Source organism: Talpa occidentalis, unplaced genomic scaffold (genome assembly GCF_014898055.3).
Source record: "Talpa occidentalis isolate TD23 unplaced genomic scaffold, MPIMG_talOcc4v2.1 talOcc4.14, whole genome shotgun sequence".
Classification (NCBI taxonomy): domain Eukaryota; kingdom Metazoa; phylum Chordata; class Mammalia; order Eulipotyphla; family Talpidae; genus Talpa; species Talpa occidentalis.
Window position 1 is genome coordinate 42,850,000 of NW_023601433.1, and position 26,861 is coordinate 42,876,860.

Here is a 26,861-nt window from a genome sequence, read left to right on the forward strand (position 1 = left end):
ACAGGCCAAACCCTTAGCTCACTGAGTCACTTATAAAGAGAGAATAGAGCTAGAAATTCAGCTCAGGCTAATGTTAGAAATGGGAAGGAAGGTGATTACAATTTTAAATTATGGTCTTGTGTATATATTAGTAGTCAATTCTAATTATTTATTTTTTTAAATTAAGCTTCCCTGCCTTCATTAAAAGGTGGAATGTGGTTTTTTAAATTATCCCACTATGTTTAAATTTCACATTCCTATATTTTGTCACCAAGACCTTATCTTTATACAATATTTTCTTTTTTTTTTTTAAGATTTATTTATTTATTGATAAAAGCACTGGGTACAGTCAGAAGCGCGGGAGGGTGAGAGGATTCACCAGAGCCAGAGTGGGGAACAGGACAGACTGATGAAGTACACTGCTGAGGGAAGCAGTGGGTGCGGCAGGAGAGGTCTGCGCATCATGTGGGACCCTCGCCAGCGGCCGGGGATCGAACTGGCGCTGCAGAGGTTGCGGGTAGCTTCGCAGCCCAGCGCTCAACCACTGCACCACCAGGGGAGGCCCATATACAATATTTTCAACACAACATACAATATTTCCAGAGCTGAACTCTTAAATCAAGCCTGAGGTCTTGGAAAGAGAAAGATATATGGCTTTCATGATACACCCACACATGGGACCCTAAAGCCTGAATGTATTTCAGGCTTACTCCGTCATCTTTAACTGAAGTAGGCCAACAGGTAGTTTCATTTTCCTTCATGCCAATGTGATATCACTGCCCAGGAGCCCTGGGGGAGAGATCCCAGAATACAGATTCAGAGAAACCGTGCACTGAACACAGCGTTTTACTCCACGTTGTGGAGTCACGGGGATGTGCCCTCAAGAAGATTAAAGGTTAGTTCCAGCCTCCAGGGTGTGGAGACAGTCCTGTGCCCAAGAGCAGTTAGGGAATGTGGATCTGGGGGATTCCAGAGCCCATGAGAGGCTTAGGTCCAAGTAACTTTCCCAGTAAGTCTGACTCTGTGCTGATTCATACATGCTTACTCCTTTACATTAAGACAGTGTCTTTGGAGATTTCTCCTTCAAACTTCTTCTTTAAAATAGAGCATTGTATGGGAACTGTAGGGTAAGGTAAAAAGTATCAGGCTTTTCTGCCCTCCCACCATTAGGATAGACGATGGAGCCCTATGGTCCCAAATGCATGCCTGATGGCGGGCACCTGGAATAGAGTGTGGGCCTATGTAGATGGGATTCACTTAGGCTAAGACTGGGCTTTTAAGGGCAGCATCAGGGGACGCTAGCAGAAAGCAGAGCAGAAGCAGAGCAGAGCAGAACCACCAGAGAATGCTGGAGAACCCAAAGTGAAGACTTGCTGGGGGCTGGAAGGCCTGACAGCCTCCCAGCCCCCCAGCACCCCTACCTGCTGGGTACCTGGTAAATCCCAATAAAAGCCTGCAAAAGCCACTGAGGGCTCCAGGACTCTCCTCCTTTACCCAGTCTGCTGGATCAGAAAACCTACACTGTACCATTCCTGTGCCCTACAGGGACTACAACCCAGATGAAAATGCATACATTGTGCAAAAATGAAAAATGATGTAAAAAATATGTAAAATGAAAAAAAAGAAAAAAAACTGAAAAAAAAAAGAGCATCGTCTGCCTGAAATGACCATCTTTACCATCTCATTAGGCATCCTAGCCTATTCCAGATTTCATCAAACACCACCTTTTCAGGCAGACCTCCCCCAACCTCACTTCAAGTTTGTTTCATTTTTCTGGGTGCCCACACTAGAACACCCCACTGTTAAAGCTTTATCCCTTCTGCTATATTATAAGTGTCAGGGGCAAACTAAATCATAAGCTCCTCAAGAGCAAGGATTGTGTCTTTTTCCTCCAGAACATTAATCACGCTAACTACTGCTCTGTCCAGAATTTATGACTTTCATTTGACGTCTCTGTCCAGATGTCTCCCTGGAAGCACCGTCAGAGGCTCACTGGGCACGTGGACTTTGTCTTGTTTATCTTTCTGTCCCCTGTGTTGAATAGACTGTCACACTGAAAGTGTTCTAGGGCCTGCTGTGAGATTAGAGCCGTACCACCTGCAGACGGAAGAGTAGGCATCCACGCAGCCTTCGCCACACTTCCTGTCGTTTCACCCTTTCCTTCTTGTCTATCTTTCTTGCTATCTCCACTTACTCCTTCTTATTGTGTTTTAATCCAATGAAATATGGCTGCTGCCCTTCCCTCTGTTTTATTGTAACTGTTCTTGCTCCCATGACTATAGTCTCCTAAATGCCTGTATTCTGGAGGCATTTTTCAGGCTCTGCCTCCTGAAACAATTGACACTGGTGGTTCCTCACGCTGAAACTCTCTTGTCTCTTGTGTCCATGACACAGCCCTCTTCTGTGTCCTTCCTTTCCCAGAAACCTTGTGTGTCACAATGATGTTGGTGCCCCAGCCTCCTGAGTCTCCTCTCCTTCAGCTACCTGTGCTCCCTAAACACCTCTAACCCAGGGCTCCCACTGAATGACCCCCAAATTTTCATCTCAAGCAGGATCTCCTCATAGAGCTTTAGAGTCTTATTCTCCCAATCCTACTAGAAAACTTTACTTGGATAACCTATAGCCCCTTTAAACTCATGGTGTCATCTGTACTGTAAGGGCAGGATGACACAGGGCAGGTTTTCTATGATCCGGGCAGACGGGGTAAAGGAGGAGTGAGTCCTGGAGCCCTCAGTGGCTTTTGCAGGCTTTTATTTGGGATTTACCAGGTACACAGCAGGCAGGGGTACCCAGGGGCTGGGAAGCTGGAAGGCCTCCCAGCCCCTGGCAAGTCTTCACTCTTTCTGGGCTCTCCGGCCTTCTCTCGTGGCCTCTGCTTCTCTGCTGTTCTGTTCTTTCATTCTCTTCACTTCTCTCGTGGTTCCTCCTGCTTCTCTGCTCTCCTGGCGTCCCCATGACGCCGCCCTTATAAGCCCAGCCTTAGCCCAGGTGTACCCACTTATGCATGACCACACTCTACTCCAGGTGCCCGCCGTCAGGCATGCATTTAAGAGTGCCGGGATCCATCATCAATGCTAATGGTGGGAGGTCAGAAAAGCCTAACACTTTTTCACTTACCCTACATGTACCCACCCTTAACTGATCCTTATTACCCTTATCATATTGATAGTGTTTATAACTGTTATGCTCATCATTTGCCTCCTATTCACCTTGGCATTGCCACTGGGCATATCTTCCTTATAGGGTAAGGTAAAAATTCAGGCTTATCTGCCCTCCCGCCATCAGGATAGATGAGGGAACCCTGTGATCCTGAATGCATGCCTGATGGTGGGCACCTGGAGTGGGTACACCTGCGCTAAGACTGTGCTTTTTTAAGGGCGGCGTCAGGGGGATGCCAGTAGAAGCCGAAAGAGACGCCGAGAGAGAAGCAAGAGAAGCAGAAGCTGAGAGAAGGCCGGAAAGCCCAGAGTGAAGATCTGCTGGGGGCTGGGAGGACTGCCAGCCTCCTGGCCCCCCAGCACCCCTGCCTGCCATATGCCAATTAAAGATCTGCAAAAACCACTGAGGACTCTGACTGCTCCTTTACCCAGTCTGCATGGGATCAGAAAACCTGCTCAGTGGCCCATTCCTGCCCCTTACAATTGGCATAAGTTGGCAAGATGATCCATGCAGATGGGTATGGAGCCCTCCGAAGACCTGGAGGGACTAAGGAGTAACAGACTTTGCCTGTGACGACGCTGGCGGCGTCATGGCGGCACAGGAGAGGGACGGGGTCCAGGAGCTGCAGGATGGGACCTGGCATGAAGGAGACGCCCAAGAGGACCAGCCGACGACACCTGAAAGGACCGGCCAATGACCCCTGAGGCAGCAGAATCGTCGGGGAGGAGAGGACCACGATTCAGAGCTCACCAGTGCTGATGCAGGGAGAGGGCAACGGACTTCGACTGATGGACATGGGCTGATGAACTTGGACTGACAATCCCGCCAGAAGGTGGAGGACCTTGCAGGTTGATATGTTTTGGGACCCTGGGGGTGGAACAGTGTTGTTTGTAAACCCCAGGAGATGGGAATCTGGGGGTGGCCAGTGGGCCTTGATGGCCAGAGGCAGCCTGTGCATGCCCAGCAGCCAGGTGGAGGAGAAAAGCCCACTGAGAAGGCAAAAGCTGGTACTGATGCTAAGTTTGGGAAGCCCTGAGTGGCTGTTAAGCAGCCTGAGTATGCTGAAGCCCTGTGAGTCTCGTAAAATCACCTGTGGGTGATGCCCTGCTCGTTGTCGAGTGAGGGTGAGGAGCTGAGGAACATGTCCTTAAGGGACGGGTGGGGAACGTGGCTTGGGGTGGAGCCGAAGAGGGGACCCGAAAGAGGCCGAATGTAGAGTTTGGATCCCCGACCCATGTGCTTGTGCAGTGGGTTGGCTTGAGTGCAGGGGTCTGCGAGTCGCATGGATGGCTGTGAAGGCGAGTGTTGGAGCGACTGCAGACAGAAACCCTGAGGGTTGGCGATTACCCCCAACAGAATAGAATCGCCAATCCCAGAGCGAGTGCATCCTGGGGGTGGATGTGGTGTGTGGCTTGTAGCCGAGACTACAGCCAGAGAAGGCCAGGAAGCCTGACGGCTCCTGGTGTGATATAGTAGATGCCGTGAGTGGTTCCCCTCCCTCGTATGAGCAGTGCCTTCGGCAGCAGATTTGGTGGCTCATCTGCTGGTACCAATAATTGTCTTTTGCACTAGGTTGGGGCCCTGCCTGGACTTATTTGTGTTCTGTTGTATTTTGTTTTATTGTGATGTATTTGCTTTTGTGGGCCATGGCTGCATTGTTTGTTTGCTAAGAAAATTGTGTGTGTGTGTATATATATATATATATATATATATATATAGATGTATGGCAGAAAACCCTGAGGGGGTGGACTGTAGGATAAGGTAAAAAAATCAGGCTTTTCTGCCCTCCCACCATCAGGATAGATGAGGGAACCCTGTGGTCCTGAATGCATGCCTGATGGCGGCACCTGTAGTGGGTGCACCTGCGCTAAGACTGTGCTTTTTTTAAGGGCGGCATCATGGGGACACCAGTAGATGCCGAGAGAGAAGCAAGAGAATCAGAAGCTGAGAGAAGGCCGGAGAACCCAGAGTGAAGATCTGCTGGAGGCTGGGAGGACTGCCAGCCTCCCAGCCCCCCAGCACCCTGGCCTGCCATATGCCTGGTGAACCCCAATAAAAGACCTGCAAAAACCACTGAGGACTCTGACTCTTCCTTTACCCAGTCTGCATGGGATCAGAAAACCTGCTCAGTGGTCCATTCCTGACCCTATATTCCTTAAACACAGGAGCCAAGAAATGCCCCCATGACACTCCCATCCAAGTCTCTGCGCACACAAAGACTAAGCCTGGCACCAAGCGCATAAGGATCCTCTGAACTCCAGCTCTGGGCGCCAGGCTTACCAAAGGGCTTCCCTTCCCTCCTGAGCTATCTGATAGTCTCAACTGATTCTTCAGGACTCATCTCAGCAGCCTCCGTCTGTGAAGCCTTTCCTGACTCTCTAGCAGAGCTGTCAACTCCTTCCTTTCTCCTGCCTGTCGGATTTGAACTTAACTCCCTTAGAGTTGTTCTTAGGTTATTTTGTACCTTTCTCAACTGGGCTGTGAAACCTTCAAATGCAGTTTCCTGAGTTCCCATCTTAAGAACCCATGCTAGTCAGTCACTCATCTCTCCTTAACTATCAGAAGCATTTTGGGGCATGGGACCAAAGGAACAAGGCGAGCCTAGAACTCAGGGTTACTGTTTCTCTGGATGTGCTTTGCTATTACCAGGTGTCCTGGAGTGAGAGATCTAATTCAGCTGAATTCATCATTGGTCTTCTTGCTGCTGGCTTCACAACTGCTTGGAAAGAACCGCTGTAGAGGCAGGACTGGCCACAGTGCAGGTTTCCTGATCCCATGCAGACCGGGTAAAGGAGGAGTCAGAGTCCTCAGTGGTTTTTTGCAGGTCTTTTATTGGGGTTCACCAGGCATATGGCAGGCAGGGGTGCTGGCTGGGGGGCTGGGAGGCTTGCCAGTCTTGCAAGTCTTCACTCTATCTGGGCTCTCTAGCTTTCATTCTGCTGCTTCTCGGCTTCTCTTTCGGCTTCTGCTTCGGCTTCTATTGCTGCTCTGCTGCTGCTGCTGCTGCTGCTACCGGCGTCCCCGTGACGCCGCCCTTAAAAAGCACAGTCTTAGCTCAGCTGAATCCCATCTATCTATTCCAGGTGCCTGCCATCAGGCATGCATTCAGGACAAGGATCCATCATCTATCCTGATGGCGGAAGGGCAGAAAAGCCTGATATTTTCTTTACCCTACAACCGCGTAGGCTTCTATGTTACTATATGGAGAGAAAATGGAGTAGTAACTCAGGTTCTTTCTCGCCTTGCTGCCTCTAGCCTCTGAGGCTGCCTCCTGTGGCCTTGCTTTCCTCCCAGGTTTCATTACCCACACATGAAAATGTGTTATTGCAAAAAGCACTTGGGAGCACTAGCATGGGGCACGTGCACCTGTAATTACAGACACCCAGCACGGGGCATGCGCACATGTAAATACAGACACCTGGGCCAAGAGGCAAGCAACTGGGAGGAGGCAGAAGTCAGGGAGTGCAGAGATTGGAGGGGGGCGGGGAATAGGAGGTTTGGTTGTTTGCTGCCTGTCTCCCAGACCCCTGCCTCCCTGCCTGTGGTCAGCGTGTGTACCTGGTCCTACTGCAGCATTAAAGGCCTGTCGAATCTACCAAGGGCTCCAAGGTTCTGCTCTATCTGCCTGAATCAACTGTGAACCTGCCCAACCTAGGAATGTTGTACAATGTACTTTGAGATACCCCAGTTCTTAGGCTAGAAGCTTCTTAATCATTCTTTCATACTGAATTGGAGATGAGAGAAGAAACCCAGAGAATAACTCCTCTCAATGTGTTCAGTATGTTTTTTTACATCTACAGAGCCCCAAGTCCAAATTATTTTGTTTTAGATTTATGCATACAAGAACTGAGGTGTAGGGGAGAGGTTGAGGGGGCGGTGAGAGGATTCACCTGAGACAGAGTAGGGAGCAGAACAGGTGGATCTACTGAAATACACTGCTGAGGGGAGCAGCAGGTGAGACAGGAGAGGTCTGCTGTACCATGTGGGTTAGCTCCCTGGCCAGCGATCGAATTCAGGCCGCCACAGAGGCCCTCATGGTGGTAGCGCTGAGACTTAACCCCTAGGCCACCAGGGAGGCCCTAAGTCCAAATCTTTTAAGACCTGCCCATAATTCACTCAAATGCACCATTTCTCCCCTGAGTTCTTGCCGTGTTATTCATCCACACTGGTGACTGATGCTGTGAATCCACCCATGCTCCTTGTCTGAGATTTCCCATACTCTCCCCACTTCCCTTTTTATTCTTATCAACCTAGGGGAGCAAGTATGACTGTCTTCATTTCACATGTGGAACTTAGAAATGTCCAGCCTGAAGTGTCCTGAAGCAGGACAAAGACCCGGCTATAGGAGGACAAGGGAAATGGAAATCTCACAGGTAGCAGGTTCTATACAAAATCTGAGTAGTTTTGTGTCATTCAACAGGGCTGTCCTAGGCAATAATGCCTAGTACTGAGCAGATAGAATGAAGAGGCTGGCTGGGGCATTTTCCATTCCTTGGCAGTGGCCCCACATGAATTTCCTCGAGTACTGTTCCTGCTCCAGTTACTGATGAACATTTAGGTTAGACAAAGGATCAAACATTGGCCTGAGAGGTGTGTCCCCACAGACATGCTGCCTGCATCAGACACCACTGTGCCTTATTTTAAAGCCTCCCCTGCCCTTTCTTGGTATTATAAAAGAAATGTATAATATATTCTCCCTGGTTTCCAAAGATTTCCAGTGCATTTTTCTAATACAGCAATTTCGGTTATATTTTATTCTTGATTCATCACTTTAAAATGTAGCCTTGTGGGTTTAAGGGCCAATAAGAAAGAAATAGGGCTGGGGGATGGTGAGGAAGATTGCTTCAGATGAGAGGCACTGCTGTAAATCTCGAAGTAAAATTATCTTTGTGAACTAAATGGTACCTGAATTTTATTCAAGTGAAAAGCTGGGCAATCGACTATGATTTAAAATGATCGCTCTTCTATACTTCAAATGCAATGAAACAGATATTTTGCAATAACCCGGGGAACATATGGAAATTGAAGTTATATTGTTTAGTCTGAAGAAGTGAAGGCTGACTGGGTAATTGTTCTACAAGTATATAAAGTGTTACTTTGATAATATATACCATTATTTACCACTAAATACTTCACAAAATTAAAATGGACTTGAGGTACACAAGAAATATATGTTAGAGCATAGGAAATCAAAAATCCTAAAACTAGGTAATGCTTTGTGGATCTTACAATTGATTTTGGAGCTAGAGAGAAGATATTGTGGAAGAAATAGATTGAAAACCTCCCAGTAGTTGTTCACTGTGAGAGAACGTGTCTGCACCACAGAGCAGGGGTTCTCAGGGTGTGGCCTGGAGGTGCTTTCTTTGCTTCTTGTAAGATGCCAACCTGTTCTGTCTCCTGGCAATCTGATTTTGCTATATCTGACATGTGCTTGATCAGTTCAGAAGGCCAATATCTAATTTCCTGGTCTGTACCCTGCAGAAACCAGTGAAATTCAAGCAATGATTGATTATCCCACCCATATAACACCTTTCCTAGAGAGATGATGCTGACTGGACTTTGAGGTATTGAGAACACACATTTCTTCTTTAAACACCTTTTCTTCAGAGGACCTGACTGATTCCCTTTTAAAGTAGAAATCACAACTGAGACGCCCTGTAGCTAAATTTCTGCTCTGTGAGGGAAGAGAAGCAGGACAACTCTGGGGAGTGGGGTGCTATGTCACCCAACTTAGGTCACACTCTTCCTCCACTGCTTCATTAAGGGGATCCCAGAGTGTCCTTCTTGGGTTACTCTACTTGGGACAACTCTTCTTGACACATCTTGAAGTTTCTGGAAGCTGACATAGACTCATTTCCTGTTACCAACCAATAACTCTTGCTCCTTGGACTGGACCAGTCTCTTTACTCCCAAACTCCTCATTTTTTTTTTTCAAAGATTTATTTATTTATACAGGCACCAGGTACAGTCAGAAGCGTGGGAGGGTGAGAGAATTCACCAGAGCCAGAGTGGGAAGCAGAACAGGCAGAAGGACCGAAGTACACTGCTGAGGGGAGCAGCGGGCAGCAGGAGAGGTCTGCGCGCCATGTGGGACCCTCCACCGGCGGCCGGGCATCAAACCTGCGCTGCAGAGGCTGCGGGCAGCTTCGCAACCCAGCACTCAACCGCTGCACCACTGGGGAGGCCCCCAAACCTCTTATTATTACTGTCTTTTCTTGCATCCCAGGCAAAAGACAGGTCCCAGAGAGACACCATGAGATAGTGCTCTGTAGTGAGGCACCTAGGAAATTCTGTGTTGTCCTGGTGACCTAGTTCATGCCCTCGTTATGCCTGTGAAAGTGCAGAACCTTTCTGAAGGGCCAAATCATTTAGCCTTTATTTTTGTACTTCCATATAAGCTGTTGTCAACTCTGACTGCTGAGCAGAATCACTTAGGGAGCTTTTAAATGATATCTATGCCTGCCTCTAAAAGCAATCAAATCAGATTATTTGAGAAGGAAAGTTGGCAATGGTGCTTTTCAAAAGCTCCCCTGATGACTTTAATGTGCAACCTGGATTGAGAAACACAGGGTCAATGACCATAACTCTGGGAGAAGAGAGAGCTGCATGCCAGTGTTTGGACAAGTGTTTGTGAGGTTAGGGAGTCCTACTCAGTGCAGTTTCCATATCTGGACTCTGGCGATATAGTAGTGCAGAAAGCACAGACACCTCTCACTACAATGAGGGATTCAGATAAAGAACTGTTTCCACACCAGCTGGTTGTGCAGGGGCATGTGCAGGGAGCATCACACAGGGACACTGATGTCTGGGAGAATTATGAAAAGTCTCCTATAAAAGGTCGAAGCCCGACTGGTGTGTGTTATGATTGGGACCTTGGCAGAGAGAGAGGGGGAAACCAGACATTTCAGGACGGTGTGCAGGTGTCAAGCGACAAGCTTTGCCAGGGGAATTAGAATGTTGGTTTCAGGAGATCTCTGGTTCTCTGCTCTTTTCTAAAAGCTTAGACTTGACCTGGGCACCATCTGATATATAGTTATTAGTGGAATGAATGAATGAATGAACACATGAGGCATGCCTTTTAAAGAGCATGGAGGAAAACAGAAGGTGAGGCTGAGAGGCCTGCAAGAGCCTTGTCGCAAATGATCTTCTGTGCCATGTTAATTAAACTTTATCTATAAGGTAATGATTCTCAACTGGTTCAAGAATAAGGACCCATATTTAAAAGTTCTCTTGGGCCTTTGCACACTAGCAGTAGTATTTTCTGAGACATTGAAAAAAATGCATCTACACTAAAAATTACTACAAATACTATTTCAAAAGTAAAATGAATTTTAATTTTGATCACAATAGCAACACAATATATTTCCCCACAATACTGAAGATTAAGAAATATTTTCCTTACTTCATTTTCATCAAGGAAATCATGACTATTCAAGCTCTTTCTAATAAAGGTAGATTTGGAAGTCTTTCTTAGTCAATTGCCTGGCTTATAACTTGTGAAGAATTCCTTGTCTAGTGAGGTTCAGCCTCTGCTGGTCCCCTATTCTGTGGCGGGGGTACGGGGTGGTTCCACAGACATTCCCTCATGGTCATCTCCTCTCTAGACAAACCTTGCCATAGAACCCCAAGACCAACCTTTTGGGAATCCAGTCTTCTCCCCCTAATCCATATACTCATCACCCAGCCTAGGTCCTGAAAGTTCTAAGAGAAAGGTAAAAGATTGCTATTACTTTTGGAGTTGCAAATTCCTGTTTCAGTCCAATTGTTCCCTCTCTACCCCACATTCTCTCCCACATCCACCAAAAAAAAGCAAACAAATAAATAGCACAGACTGGTTTCTGTACATTTTTATTCCCCCTTTCCAATTCAACAGCTCATTTGGAAGCCTGAGTGGTCCCAAATCTAGGAGTTTGTCTATTTTTTTTCTGAGACTAGAAGAGTTCAGTGTCCAGAAGCAGATATCAGATTTTTCCCCTCACCTCTACCCAGTGAAGTGGGTGCTGCTATTTCCTCAGTCTAACAGAGAGCAGGAGAAATTGAGGAAATATGTGGTAAAATCAGTAACAAATGGATGGAAAATTAGATTGGGAGTGGAAGAAGAAGGCAGTGAGACCTGTGATAGTTGAAGGCAAATATGCACACCCAGAGGTCAGGGAGCACTCACCTTGCATCTGCTAAAAAACCAAAATTAATCTGCATACATTTAGAGATCTAGTTGCCTTTAGCAAATGATTCATGAATAGGGCAGCATCTCATTGAGTGAACAGAAAGACTCTTTGGAGCCCCAATGGTTCCTGGTCCCTGTACTTCCCCAGGGCCTGGAGAGATATCCTGGGGCCAACCATGACTAGCACACATCATCTGAAGCAAACAGGTGCCTGGGGGTGGGAGGTGGGAGGCTTCCACTGTCCCAGTTTAGGCTCAAGCTGGCCCCACTATGTGAGCATATGGTGATGACCAGCACAACAGAGATTGCTGGTGGGTGGTAATAATAGCAAAAATGAATAAGTGACACTTAATGTGTATCAATATGCATACAATTGTTCAGAGGAGAGATTGGAGCCCAAAGATGGGCAGAGGCTGAAGAGAAGGAAGCCTGTGGGGAGCACTCTTCCTGAACCCCTATCTGGGTGAGTGGTCTCCTAGCAGCCATGCAGACAGCCGGGGACTTAGCCACAGAAGGCACTTTCCTCAGTCCCTCTTGTTTAATCTCTGCTGCTGTCAGAGTGACACCCACCCAACAGTGGGTGACTCCGAGACTACTCAGGAGCAGCTGGAAAATACCTCTGTCATCCCAAGCCCCGGAGGACAAGGCCCAGTTCCTCTGCTCACCACTCAGGTCCCAGTCAGCGGAGCTTCCACCTGCTTTCTAGACTCAACTACTGTTTTTTTCCTCTGTGATCACTCATCTTCCATCTAACTTTAAGCACTTGCAATCTTCCTTACTTTCATTTACTTTATTCTCTTGCACTTGGCAAACTCCTATTTAACCATCAGATGGAGATAAATCAACTTCTTGGATGTGAACTTCGCCCACTTGTTTAGCTACTTCTATTGTATGTTCTTGTCAACCCACTCTCCATACCATCTTAAACCAAATTTCAAGGTATGTCATCACCTCCTTCCCAGTGAGGTTATAATGAAGTCCACCTACCTCAGGGCTCACAGCCTGTCACCTCCTGACCCATTGCTCACGAACTGCACACACCCCCTTCTTCCTTATAGCACCATCGGCCTGTGTGTTTCCTGGAACTGCCTCAGGTCTTCCTTCTTGCCTCAGGGCCTTTGCACAGGCTTTTCCCTCACTTTCCCTGGAATTTTCATTACCCCTCTTTTAGGTCTCAGCTGAAATATCACCTCCTCAGAAAGACTTTGCACATCTCTCTGTTTAAGTGGTTCCCACCACTGTTTCATGATAGCAATTAGTGTGATTATTCTATTTCCTTCTTTGTTTATATCACTTTCCCCCATCTCTTTACCAAATTGTTGGCATGATAGGAACGGACCAAAATGTATGTTGAATACACATATGAAGCAATAGTTAAATAGTTATCACTTTTAATGAACACGTTTCCCCAGCTTCACTGTATTTCCCTTGAACCTGGGACTCCGGGTAATAGTTTTTGAGATGTCAATACATAGAATATATAAATAGATTTGGCCTGACCCCAAACCCAAATATTTGCAGAAATGAAGAGACCTTGACCATTGGGAGTCCTTAGTATTTGAGCACTTCCAACTGAAACTCTGATGTGAACCCCAAAGTAAACCATAGGCCAAGAGTCAAGGACACTTCCTTGATGTTGTAAGTCACTTAAAGCGATGATAACCTGCCTGGGGCCAAGCTGGAGAGAACAGATTGAGCCCAAGGGAAAGCTAATTCTCCTTCTACCCCTGGGCCAGGGACTGTGGGGCTGGAACAGGCCTTCCAGGAACCTGCAGAGAGGCCCTGGTAAGGAACTCACGGTCTCAAGGATTTTGCTCTCACCTCTTGAACTGTTTCTAACTAGTCCTCACCAACAAAGGATAGGTGGCTGGGAATGAGGGCATTTCAAATTTGTTATTAAAATAAACAAAATCACACACAAGATAGAAATGCTCCCAAAAAGCCAAGATTGTGGACTGGGACACAGGGGTCATGAGTCAGCTCTCTGAGGAGGGCTGGACCATGGGCCCTTCTTTTCATTCACAGGCAAAATGAGCATCAAGTTCAAGCTCTGCATCATAAGGGTAAGTATATCCTTATCCAATCTTGTTCTGGACCTTCTCCTTAGTTGAGTCATTCAATCTCAGACACAGGTGTGGAGTGAACAATGTGGGTCCTCTAGAGAATCCTCCTATTTTCCTACTCTCTTCCCCACGCCTCACTATTTTTGTGCTGCTCTTTTAAGGGCCCAGTGTTGTCTTGCAACTCGGTCTATTAATGAGCTTCCTGAATGTATCCAGACCCTCCCCAGACCAGCCCTTTTATTATTCCCCCATCAAAACACAACAGTTCTAGGCTCTGTTTCTGCTCACTGCTGAGAAAAATGTCTGATCATCTATTCCACTGTCTCCTTTCTCTACAATCATCATCAAGTAAGGACTGATACAATTCAAGGCATTATCCTGCCCAGGATTTTTTGAATGATAATAGAGAGTTCCTAAATGGACATGGGCATTGATTTTCTGTTTGTTCTCTCATCTCTAAGATCTGTCACACAACTCAGACTTCATTATGAGCAGCTGCTCCTATTTTGGGTTATTTTCACACTGTTTATTCCCGTGTCTCCATCTCAGTTCTAAATTCTAAATCTGCTAGGTCCTTGCACAGGGCAAAAATGTTGATTAACTCTCAGGAATGACTCTCTGAAGTGCATGAGGTCAGAAAGGGAAATAGGCCCATAAAATACTTGGAAGTTTGAGTGGAGAGGATCTTATGGAATCTGGTTCAGCTTCCTCATCTTAGAAATGAGAAAATTTACTTCAGAGAAGCATGAACACATGAAACAGAGGGCCATTTATTCATTCAAGAACAAATATTTATTCAGTGTCTACCCTGGTTGCAATAATGGGAATATAAAGATGAATCATTCATGGATCTCACTCTCTAGGAACTTAGGGTTTGATGTGTGAAGGAGATAAGATACGGATGAGCATCAATAACTATACTGTGTGATAGGAGGCTGTGAACACCAGTAAGGCACTAAGTGCATTATAAACAAGTACTAAAAATGAATGGGGTGAACTTTCAATGCTTTGAGTGACCAAGCAGGGAAGAACTGCGGCAGACAGCAATACAAAGTCAATTTCCTTGTAGATCCATGTGAAACATCCAGTCAAAGCCAGATGAAGCCTAGGGGATGGGGTGATCTACTTCATCCTGGTCATGGGATGAAGCCAATACCCTGCATTGCTCTTTGCTTGGTTAATGAAAACTCACAAACTTCATTTAATCTCATGTGTATAAAGAATGTACTATGTGCCCTATCATAACTAATAGACCTAGAAGGAAGCTAAAAGAGAAAATGTGCAAATTATCATCTTGGGAGCTTCCAGCCAGCCTGACTCTAGAGAACACAGTTACTTAAAAGAGAGAAAGTGAAGGCAGCTGTCTTTGTCCTTTCTAATATCTTCTTTACACCAAGAAATTATTATCTTCCAGTTGTAAGTTGATTTCCCATTAAATTAATGCTTGCAAAGTATAGTAGGTCAACACAAATCACCTTAAAAGGCACAACCCAGCTTTTAAAAAATGAAGAGCGTCTGGTACTCAGTGCTTCCTAAAGACTTGCCCAGATATTCTGAGACAAAAGGGAATCAGCAATGAGCTGGTGCTTTGGGGACGACAAAAGGAAATGCAGCCATATAGTTCTTGCCTGCAAAGAGATTACTGCCTCAGGGAAAGAAATGTCCATGCTTGAAATATTCAGAAAAACTGACCCTGAAGTGCAAGACAATGGTTTCTATTACAACACACACACACACACACACAGAGAGAGAGAGAGAGAGAGAGAGAGAGAGAGAGAGAGAGAGAGAGAGAGAGAAACTTAAGACACTGAGAGCAGGGATGTGAATTGCCCGGCAGCTCCACCACGTATCTCTCTCTTCATCCATCCTTAAAGCTTTCCCTTTACTTCAGAGGATGAAGGGTCCATCTTTGAAGGCTGCCCCTGCCACCTGGCCCTGCCCCTGAAGTCTCCAGTTGCTCTTCTATTTTGTACCTTTTGATCCTCTCTTCTTGTTGGCTTCTAACATGTGAAGGACCCCTCTTCTAAAAAACCTTCTCGAACTACTGCTCCATCTCACACCTTCTCTGCATCAATCTTCATTTTCCAAGAAAGCTATATTCACTGCTTCTATATCCAGCCTTCCATTTGTTCCTCCAGCCCTCCAGTGTGGCTTCTGCCATGGCTACTCCACAGACGGTCCTCTCCTACTCACGTCTGCTCTTGGGAGGTAGATGATCTTCAAATTTTGCCCCATCCTTGACCCTACTAGCTGATGACTCCCAGAGGTAGGTCTTCTATCCTGACCCAAATCCTGGGGTACAGAGAATACATTTCAACTACCTACAGACCAATAAGTCTATCTGACTGTCCCTTGAAACCTTAAATGCATCATGCCCCAAATGGACTCATCTCTCCTTCCTCAAACCTAGTTCTTCCCAAATTCACATGACAATGTGTCATTGTCACACATCTACCAGGCAGCCTCCAAGCTAGAGCCTTGGGATTCTTTCAGATGCCGTCTTCGTGTTTCATATCTAAACTGCTTCCTAAACATCTCTCAAGTCTGTTCCCTTTTATTCGATCCTAATGCTTAAGTCCAGTCGACCCACTCACATGCTTTGTCCTGGCTGCCCCCTAAAGCTGTGTACAACACAGTTTTTCAGGCAAGGCCCTCAGCCCCATCTTCAACGCACTCAGCTTCTGCTTCCTGGTTCCTGTTCTGTGCCCCTGCCCTGGATTTTCCATTTCTGGCTACTCTGATTTCATTAGTTTTAGATTTCCATGTGATTTTTCCACAGTGATTCTCTACCCAGCTTAAATCTCTGGTTTTAAGTATAAAACGTACTCATTATCTTTGGGAGAAGCATCCTAGTCCATTTCCACTCCTGTGACCCTCACTGGCTAACAACCCAGGTGCCACTCTGCTTCCACTGCAGTGCTACTATATGTGCCCATTTCTTGCACTGGGCTTTACGTTCTTGAGAACAGGGACTGGTCATTATTAACTTGCCTTCTCATTCCATTGTAAGCACAGCCTAGGATTCTCAAAATGGGAAGAGTGTGGTATAGACAGGAAATATTTAGGAATGATTCAAGGCAATTCATGTCCTGTAGAACAGAGGAGGGGGGACAGGCTGCTGCAGACTGAGTCAGTCCAGAAAGCTGCTTTCCAGTCTGAACAGACATTGTAATTATATGCCCTAAAAGCAGGAACGTGCTGGTTACTTTGATGAAGCCTATCTTTTCATTCCTCCCAGTGCCCTGATTTCCCCACTTACCCTGTTGCCTTTTCTTAACTCAGCTGGGATGACTACTGCCTGTAATACCCAAGGAGAGTTGTCCAGAATGTCAAGAGAAGCATGGACCAGCCAACATGAAGTCATGGGCCAAAAGTCTCCCTGCGTGTTAGCGCCAGGAATTTGGGAGGCCCTCTTTTCTGTTTACTTGGACCAAGGGGACCTTGCAGTTCTGTTTGGCTTCAGAGTAGCTCCGGAATCAGAAGTGTTCATCATCCCTGTGAGAACATATCCAGGGAGTGTTTGATCATGAGCGCTCCCCAGAGCCAATTCTCCAGCCAAGTGTGAACAGCCCTTGTATAATCCTGGCTGATGCTCAAGGGCCTTGTTAGGTTTTTCCGAAGACATATCCTGGGCCTTTCCATTGGTTTCCCCATTTATTGTTCCCTGTAATGCTATCATGTGATTGCAATATTGCTGTCCTTAAGGTTGTGTCCCTTTGGTACCATGAGCTCAAGTTCTCTTCCACCTCCTTCTGGCCTTGCCCCTATCCAAGCCCCTTGGCTAAGAGATGACTGCAGCATCAGTCTGGATTGTTTTTTTTTCCCTTAGATCCTTCTCTAAGCTGCTCATTGCAGGCACAAGGAGACTGTGCATACATTTTATGCCCCATTATCAGTTCTGCGAAGGGCACTGCCCAGATCTGGCTCATAGTGAAGGAAAACCCAGTCTGCAAGAAGGAGCTAGATGTGCTAGCAATCTTCTCAGATTAGCCTCAGTACCTTGGGCCCTCTTGTTCTCCCCTCTGCAGCCTCCCCTCCCTTTTGGCCCTTACCTTGACCTCACTGCTACCTCAGCTGCATCGGGTCCAGTGGGGCTGCTAAAATGGATGTGTTATTCCTTGTGAGGGCATGTGGGCCTAGCGAAACTTGACCAAGCATGCCATCAGCAGTCGGACAAGGAAAGGTATGTCTGCAACCCTGGTCCTCCTTAGCAGAATTGTTCCTTTGAAGAATCTTGTATCCTCAGAATTTCACTGACTTTTAAGTTTGCCACAGAGGTATTTATAGCCCTAGCAGGCCCACAGTTGCTCAATGGCCTTATTCATGGTCAACTTGCAAACTATCACAAAAACCCTCTTCTGGTTTCCTTGGTTCCTGGAAAGCTTTAGTGAACTCTGTGCAAAAGCCATTTATGCACATAGTAGCATATTAAAATGCATGCTCAGACTTAGGGAACTAAATTTCCAAATCATAATATGGTTGCTCACTCTTTTGGATCTCCAAACCCCCCAAAAAGGCTCTGAGTCTCAGGAGTTTACAAAGAGACAGATGTCACGGAAAGAGAACATCCTAGAAGGAAAAGATTCTAGAAAGTTCTGTTTTTGTCTATTGATGCACCTCCATGTAAATGACTCTCTTCTTGCCTGACCCAGCCTTGTCTCTAACAGTAGATCGATGATAGATGGATAGAGAGATCCAAGGGAAAAAAAACAGTTTCACTTCCTTAGAGCAGTTCATCATATTGGGAAGATGAGCCTAGTTGTTCCACACATATCGAACTGGTTGTGCAACAGCCAGGAATTTGTACCATCCTGGTTGATAGAATCACCAACTATCACCTTGTATAAATCAGGGGCTGCTTCAATCCCTTGGCAAGTGTTTCCAGTTATCATTTATACATGGTGTCATTAATGCAGCACTGCACTGGCCGATATTTTTAAGGCAATCCAGGTTTAGTCACCTTGAAGAAGTCTCATTCCTTTTCAGCAGTTGGTCTGCAGGAACCAGCCTGACTCAGCCTCTCCAGTCCCTGGGGCTTCAGGCTGCCTGCTTAACCTGGTGGGGGTCAGAGTATCATTTGCCATTCCGGTTTCCTCCTGCACAGCCGACCTTTCATTCCCTCTTGCTGTCACGCTGCCTTCTAGCTTGCAGCCCTGTGTTAGAGACAGGCTCCCCTGAGACTCAGCCTTATGTCATTTGTACATGGCTCGGTCTGGAACCCTTGACAAAGCATTTTCTATGAACCAGTGTGAGGGAGGGCAAAAATAACAATAATAAATAATGCCTCTGAGTCATCCATTAACCTCTGTTGATGCCACCTCCTTGTCAGCTGTCACATGTTATTTTTTTTTTAAGATTTATTTATCTATGCATACGAGAGCAGGGGTACAGGCCAGCGATGTAGGGGGGCGTGAGAGGACTCACCAGAGACAGAGTGGGGAACAGAACAGGCAGACTGAAATACACTGCTGAGGGGAGCAGCGGGCGAGAAAGGAGAGGTCTGCTGCGCCAAGTGGGTTGCTCCCTGGCCAGCCGGGGATTGAACTTGTGCTGCAGAGGCTGCAGATTGCTTCATAGTGTGGTGCTTACCCCTTGCGCCACCAGGGAGGCCCAGCAGTCACACGTTAATAGTGTCACCTAGAATCCAGGACAGAACCATGCAAACCTATGTGCCCCCTCCCCCACAGCATGAGGATGAACACTCCTCTTTTATAGTCCATCTGTCTCGTTCCATGTGGCTGGGCCTGTTTCTCTCAGTGCTTCCTGGAGCAGAGCTGACTATTCTCGTTACCGTTGCCATGAAAGTTTCCCAATCCTATGCTTCCCTTTGGTCTCTGCTGCAAACCACAACGCTTGCTGTTCGGTGTTGCACTGCTTTGCTAGTATGCCTTTGAGTCAGACCTTGGTGCTCTGGGTTTCCAAAGTCTCTGGGTTGGGTTTGTCTTGGGAAACTTCCACCCACCAGGGCCACAGGGCTCAGCCCACCAGGGGAATGTCTGCAAAGCTGAATGGGCTATTTCTTGGGTCTTTGCCTCGCTCTTTCAACCTGCCCCTGTTCTTACTAAGCTAGACTCTCAAGACTTATTGTGACATTCGTCTCCCTCTATGGCCTTGCCCTGAATAGCAATAAGTGCACTCCAGTGACTCATCTATAAATGGTGGCAAAGTCTTCCCCACCCCACCCCCAAAACCTGACATTTCAATGTGAGCTCAGGAACACGAGCCAAACCAAACCAAGACCTCATTTTCAGCCTCCGGTCAAAACCACACTCCATTCCAGGGCACAGTTTCATTATCTAGCTTCTGGACTTTCTCTAGTTCTCAAGTCTATCTTGAAGCACAAGAGGGGAAGAAAATAGGGGTGGCTTTCTGGAATCACCCTCTCTTCTCATGTGATTCCTCAGCTTCTGGGTCCAGAGGTCTCCAGAGCATGTCTCCTCTCATTGCACTGTGACTTCTACATTATTTGGTCACCTGGCCCTGTGCTGCGGCTCCCAGCATGGTTACCATCACCCCCACCGGAGCACCAGAAGTCAGAGATGGGGAGTAAAGTGCTCGGGTCTCTGAGAGGAGGGTGGGAAAGTCTTCACAAAAGGTGGTGATATTTGATGAGACGTTAAAACGGGATGGTTTCACTTATAGGAGGAATATAGTGGGACCAAATGAGGAACCAAGGGTAAAAAAATAATAACAATAAAAAACACAACAAAAACTAACAACAACAAAAAGACAACTACAAATCAGAGACATTCTGCAGGGGAGGGGGGTAAGAGACCAGGACCAGGGGTAAGAGACCAGGCAGAGCACAAGGGACTAGGGGGATGACGTGCAAGTGAATTGGTGGTGGAAATTCTATGTGACTATACCTGAGAAAAGAAAGCAAACATTGTAAAAAATATATATTAAATAAAAAAAATTAAAAATAAAGCAGGATGAGAAGTCAGCCAACAGGAGGGAACGACAGTTCAGCGGGAAGGAGGGTGCCGATGCACCCAGGTCGGCGCGTCCAGTCAGCAGTGAGGAAGTCTGAGGAGGTCCCCATAGGTGTGCTAAGGCATCCAGATGCATCCTCGAGAAAACAAAGAGCATATTTAAGTGGAATTGAGTATGAAGGCTGGATTAGAGAGGCCGAGACGAGGGCAGGGAGCTAACTCGGATGCTTAGAGATGGTGGTGAGGCTGGCCTTGAGGCTGTGGGTACACAGAGGAAGGTGACATTTCTGGGACACAATCAAGCAAATCTAGTCACCTGTTGAGTTAAGGAGAGAACTTGAGGGCAGCACTGAGAATCGCAGTGGGTTTTAAAGTTGAGAAACTGGAATCAGGAAGCGAGGCAGGGCAGCAATGGAGAAGTAATAGGGTCAAAATCAGATGATCAAAGCTTTGGGAATATGGTGGGTGGGGCAGTGAGTGCAGACAAGTCCTTCATGAATTTAGGGACGAGGAGGAAGGAGGAAGGCTATGATGGTGTTAAAAGATTTTTCTAAAATGGGGGCGGGGGGAGGGGACGCATGTTTGTAAGAAGCAGGGAAGACACTGTAGAGGAGAGATTGTGCAGTTTAGCAGAGGCAGAGCTGTGGGCAAGGTGCAGGTCCTGCACGACCCCCGAACATCATTCATATTGCATTTCAGGGCACACTAACCAACGTGGTAGCTATCGTTTTGTTCATCTTCCAAATAAAGAAACTGAGACCCACTGATTGATTCCCCCAGGGATGGGAACTTGCTGAATAGTTGAAGCAGAAAGATGGAATGCACGGAATGAGAATAAAATGAGGTCAGATGGGAACTAATAAAACTGGATGATGGGGAGAGGTCCTTGAGGGGCCTAGAAGTATCTAAATTTTAGATTGGGGATTTAGCAGTTCTGGCTGGTGACAGAGACCTTGCCCAAGGGCCCAGGGCTGGATGAGTCATTCACATGAGTATTACGATGGCCCAGGATGAGCCAGCTGTAAAGAGCCCTCCATGGAGGGTGGCAGCAAGTGACAGTTATGCAGATGTTTGTCTTTTTTTTCTCTGCTTTTTCTCAGACCTCTTTCAACATCATTTGCAGAAGTGTGGTGCGTCACGGCCCATGCAAGAAATTGCCTGTATTCTCACTGCCTTTACTATTTAACACTGGCTGAGAGAATCCATGTTGATTTCTGTCTCTCTCTCTTTTTTTTTTTTTTGAAGCATATACAACACTGCCAATAGATTCAGACCACATTTTACCTCCAGGATTTATCCTTTGTTTTCTTCCAGTCACCAAGTTGAACTCCAAGCTGATGTTAATTTTATCTGTGGTAATAGGGAAGGGGATAGTCTTATATAACTGGTATCTGAAGATAAGCATAGTTCATTTAAACCAAAATTTCCACTTCCTTTCACACCAAGTCCTTATGCCCATGTTGCAAAGCAATAACAAATGAATTAATCTGAGTTTCACCATTTCTATATGCGGTATCTCTGATGGTACATACATAGGTGGTTGTGACTGAGTGTTTCAGTTGGTCCAACACACCAGGACCATTTTTAGCATCCATCAAGATGTGGACATCTTATACTTGGGTGCTCATTTCAACATATCACAGGAAATCAAAGCTCTTAATCAGTTGCTTATACTTTTTTCGCTGCTAATGCTGGGAAAACAACACTCTCAGTTTGCAAAGGTCTTCTAGTGAAATTACTGAGTGAGACAGTGAAACTGTGGAGCAGATACTCAATGGAATATTACACAGCTGTGAAGAAAGATGAACCTGTGGCATCGGGACAAAATGGATGGAACTCTAGGGGATTATGCTGTATGAAATCAGTCAAAGGGAAAGATTTATTTCAAATGGTTTCACTCATCTGTGGGATATAAACAACCAGAAAACTAATACTCAAACATTAGAATGAACACCCAAGTATCAATATAAGATGTCTAACACTCAAACATTAAAAGGATTAAAACTTGACCTTGGCAAAAAAAAATATAATAATGGTTACCAGAGGGAATAGGGGAGAGTTTGGAGAGGCTGAGGGAGGGAGATAGATGGGGGACGGGCATGGGTGGTTTGGTGGAAAGAAAAGCAAAAAGAAATTACTGAATGAGACTTCCGGCCCTGTGCCCAACATCTGAAGTAGCCCCAACCAGGTCAGCTGTCATCACGAATTTCAACCTCTTTGTGACCTTGGACTGCAGCCAAACCTTACAGCGTGACTTCCGTGGCCCCTCACACATGCGCAGGAAGGTCATGCCCTGGCTCTCTAAGGAGATGCGGCAGAAATACGTCTGCTCCACGTCCACCCATAGGAACAACAAATTCCAGGTGGCTCACGGGCACTACACAGGTCAGCACATGGGCATGTAGTCCATGTGTCGGAAAGAAATGTCATCTAGGCTGAGCAGGTGCAGCATGAGAAGGCTAATGGCATAGCCATCCAGGTGGGCATTCACCCTAGCAAGGTGGTTATCACCGGCTAAAACTGGACAAAGATCGGAAAAAATAATTCTTGAGCACAAAGCCAAATCTCTACAAGCAGGAAAAGAGAAAGACAAATATAAGGAATAACTTACTGAGAAAAGCAGAAATTAGTATAACCGATCGTGCAACCAGTTTCACTGAGAATTTTTAGCCTTGTGTGTGTCCTTTGAAATATTTCAAGATGTCTGTGAACCATTTTGTTTCCTTCTTGTTTTGTTATTGGCATGTAGCTCTGTAAATCTTCTTTTGCTATTTTGATTAATATTTTATGAATGAAAATTGGAATGGTTTCCTAATTTCAAAAAATTACTGAATGAATAAACAAACAAATGAATTTCTAAGCCATCTATGAGTGAAATTTCTGGACAATTCATTCAATATGAGAGACAACTATTAAATAGATTTCTGTTCAGATGTGTGAAACCCCTACTCTCATTTCTCAATTTTCCTTTGATTTATTATTTGACAATCAAAGATCCAAACATATTTCAAAATGTGAGATACTTTGGAAGATTAAACAAAAATGAAATTTACCAGAGTTTGCATACGAACTCATACACTTAGATTTTTAACACCTTCCCAAGTGTTTATACTTTTATAGAAGTATAAAATGGGAATAACATGATGATGAATCACAGAGTGAAATCAATCATATAATCATACAATCAATCCATAAGGAAAAGTAAGTCCAATGAAGTTCAAACCTTGCCTGAAGTCTAAGTAAAGGACCGTTTGTTCTGAACCAAGATCAATGCAAACTTTTAAATTTAAAAGAGGGTTTATTTCAGAGAAACCTCATGAAAACTAGTTAAATGAAGTTTAGTAGGCTATGCATGGAAACTGGCAAGTTATTCATTTCCACGAGGTTTTGTAGCCTCTTCTCTCTGCTTCCATTATCCTTCTACATGAGAGAGTGGTTTCCCTGCTCTCATAACCATCCCAAAAGGCAGAGACCTCCACCTAAGCTCCTCACAATTAACTAGTCTGGATACAGGTTTCTTTGACCCAATAAATGGCCCAATAAAAAACTAATAAACAGCAGTCCCTTTCTGGCCCATGACTATGGTAGGGGGCCGAGTTATCCTTTGTGGCACTGACAGAGGCAGATTCTCTAAGATGGGGTCAGGCTGGAAGGACAAACCTGGCCCCTCTAGTGTCCCCAGGATGGTCAGAGCCTGGCTGTCTGGCTCCATGCCAGCATCCTGTGGCCTGGAAAGGATGGGTGGATTGAAGGACAACTGCAGTTTTAAAGGAAGTGGACGCCTAAGGTCAATGCACTCATGCACCAGAAAGTACATTCTAGCCCCTGCTCTCTCTCCCTAGCCAGGGCCCATCCAAAGGGGCCTCTCACTCACACACTTTATAAGTAACTCAGAGACAACTTAGAGCACTGTCAGGAAAAAAGTAACAATAATGGTAAAGGAATCAAAATTTTGTTACAGATGAAATGGTTGGGGAAACGTGGTATGTTTTGCCTGGAGAAAGGAAAATTTAAAAGAGATGTGATTTCTTTGTGCAAATATTTGAAGTGCTGTCTTCATTCTTAAAGGATTCTAGTTTTGCATTTCTGCAGAAGCCCAGAACTAGTACCAAAGGATAAAAATTAAAAGGAGGTAGCATTTGGCTATAAATTAGCAGTAACATTCTTTCTGACAAAGTTATTTCTTAAAGAGAGTGCCCTCTCACACTCAAGAGATGGGATGATCTTTTACTTGTAAGAAAAACTGTATTGCTGATAGAGAAATTAGGAGACTCCTAGGTCTAAGTTCCGGAATTCTATGACCTTGCTGCAGGTACATCTGGCTGACTGGATTGCTTGTTGTCACAAGAACAAAAACCACGGTCTGTGGTCAATTGGATCAGCAGTGTCAGCAGATGCCAAGTGACTCTACCACCGGGAACAGCATATTTCCCCAGTCTCAGGTTGGATCCCTTCTATACTGGGCCTTCTCAAGGCAGTTTGAAACAAGTCTCCTTCAGCTAAGATGTTCTGGATCATCCAAGCCTCCCTACCTCCCGCAGGGTGACCATCTGCTAGATCAGCCAGTGGGACTGCAGTTCACCATCAAATGTTCAAGATCTGACTAGGCTCTGAGAGGAGAGCTTTAGACATAGCTCATTTGTTTGCAAAACCCAGAGGCCTGTTTAAAGTAGCTCAGATTTGAAAAAAAAAGTGTAAAGGGAAAGTGTAACGATATGCATTCTAAGGATATAAAGAGGTTTTGCCAAAACCCAAGAAAAGCTGAACCCATGAGTCAGCAAAGGGCAGTAAAGACAGTAGGGGGAGGGGGAGCCTCAGCAGCAGGGGCTCACCGCCTTTACAGAGCCTCTGTTCATATGACCCAACTCTCCTCCTCCATGGTGCATGCTCCTTTCCCTGGGTCTCTTCCCTCAAAATCCTTCAGAGGCCTCTGATTGCTGACCAGTCGATAAAATGGCTGGTTGAATCTCCTATCCGTCACCAGACTAATAAACTGCAGCCTGTAGGGGCTGCTCTTAGAGCAAGTTAAGCTAGAAATAGGAATTGGGCTTGGGGAAAGTGAACAGAATCATCATGTACAGAGATAACCGGGGTGCTGTACTAACCCAGCAGAAGGAGTCCGTAGTAATGTAGAGTCATTTATACATTGCTAGTTTCATTCCTATTCTCTTCCTCCTCTGTGCTTTTGTTTGCATATCTCCAAAGTTATACTCGATTGATTCGACAATTCCGAACACTAAATCAGTATGCCTGCTGGACCAGGTGCCTATATACAATTCTAAAGAGTTTAGGCAAGGAGATTGAATATCCAGCTTTGATTACTCATTCTAATTAACTCACTCATTTGTACATGTAACAAATAATTATCGAGTGCTTAATTAGGACCATAGCTCTCCACTAGAAACAAAGAGGTATAATCTATGTTTTATATCCTCAGGCAGCTTGCAGTCTATCTGAGAAACCAAAACATACGTCCTTAAGCAAATAAATACAATTTAAGGTAATTCCTATCATCTCAGAGCTATGTGGGTTTAGCTAGCCTTGTGCTAAAATGAACCAGGTCTAACTCATATGGTGTGGTATACTAGCGAGGCAAAATGCAGTATCTTCATTCAGCACTGACAAAATCACTGTCTCTCTGTGGCACTTAACTGCAGAAGCTTTGAAGCCTTCTGCAATTTATTATGCTGAGTCCAATTAATCAACATGCAGAATAAAGATGGAGCTCTGGGAAAGTTAGCGTGCAATCTGGGTGACACATGCTCAGCTAGGACAGTCTCTTCCCAGGCTTGCCATGCTGACTGCTATTTCTAAGGAATGATATTCTCATCCTGTCATCTAGATGAGGACTCAATGTAAAATTGTCTGAGATAGTCATTGGCCACAAAACCGAGGAGTTTCATGGTTTGAACCCTTGGAACTATGGAAAAAAGGAGCTCTTAAGTATATTATTTAGAATGGAAAAAGTTAAAGATATTTTTTGTTTCCCTTGTTTTCTTTCTTTATTTTATAAATGGGATTGAAAAATGACACATCCTGGTCCCTCAGAACAGATCTCTTGCTGTCCACGACTCTAGCTGTACATCCCCCTCCTTCCTTTAGCCTTGAAGGACAGCTCCCCACCATGGCTCAACACTGTCTTTTTCAAAGGGGCCAGTTTACCAAGAGGCATCCTCCTTCTACCCTGGAATCATCCACATATTCAATCAACAAGCACTTGTGGGGGCCTCCTCTTGGTCAGTGCCTCAGCTAGATGCAATGAGAGATTCAAAACTAATACCAGCCCTGGCCTCCAGTAGCTTGGCATTGGAGGGTGAGAATCACGACATACATACAGAACATCTGTAATACCAGGCAAAAACTCATGCTGGGGATTGGAATTACATTGGCTAAATTGACTTGGAGGGAGAATTGATCTTTCAAAGAAAAAAAAATATAAGGCCAAAGAGAAAAGTGGGTAGTGGATATAAAGATACAATTCACCCTACAGAAAACTCAAATATGAGATAATACCCAGTCACACTAGAAATCAAAGAAATAGCAATGAAGACAACAGTGAGA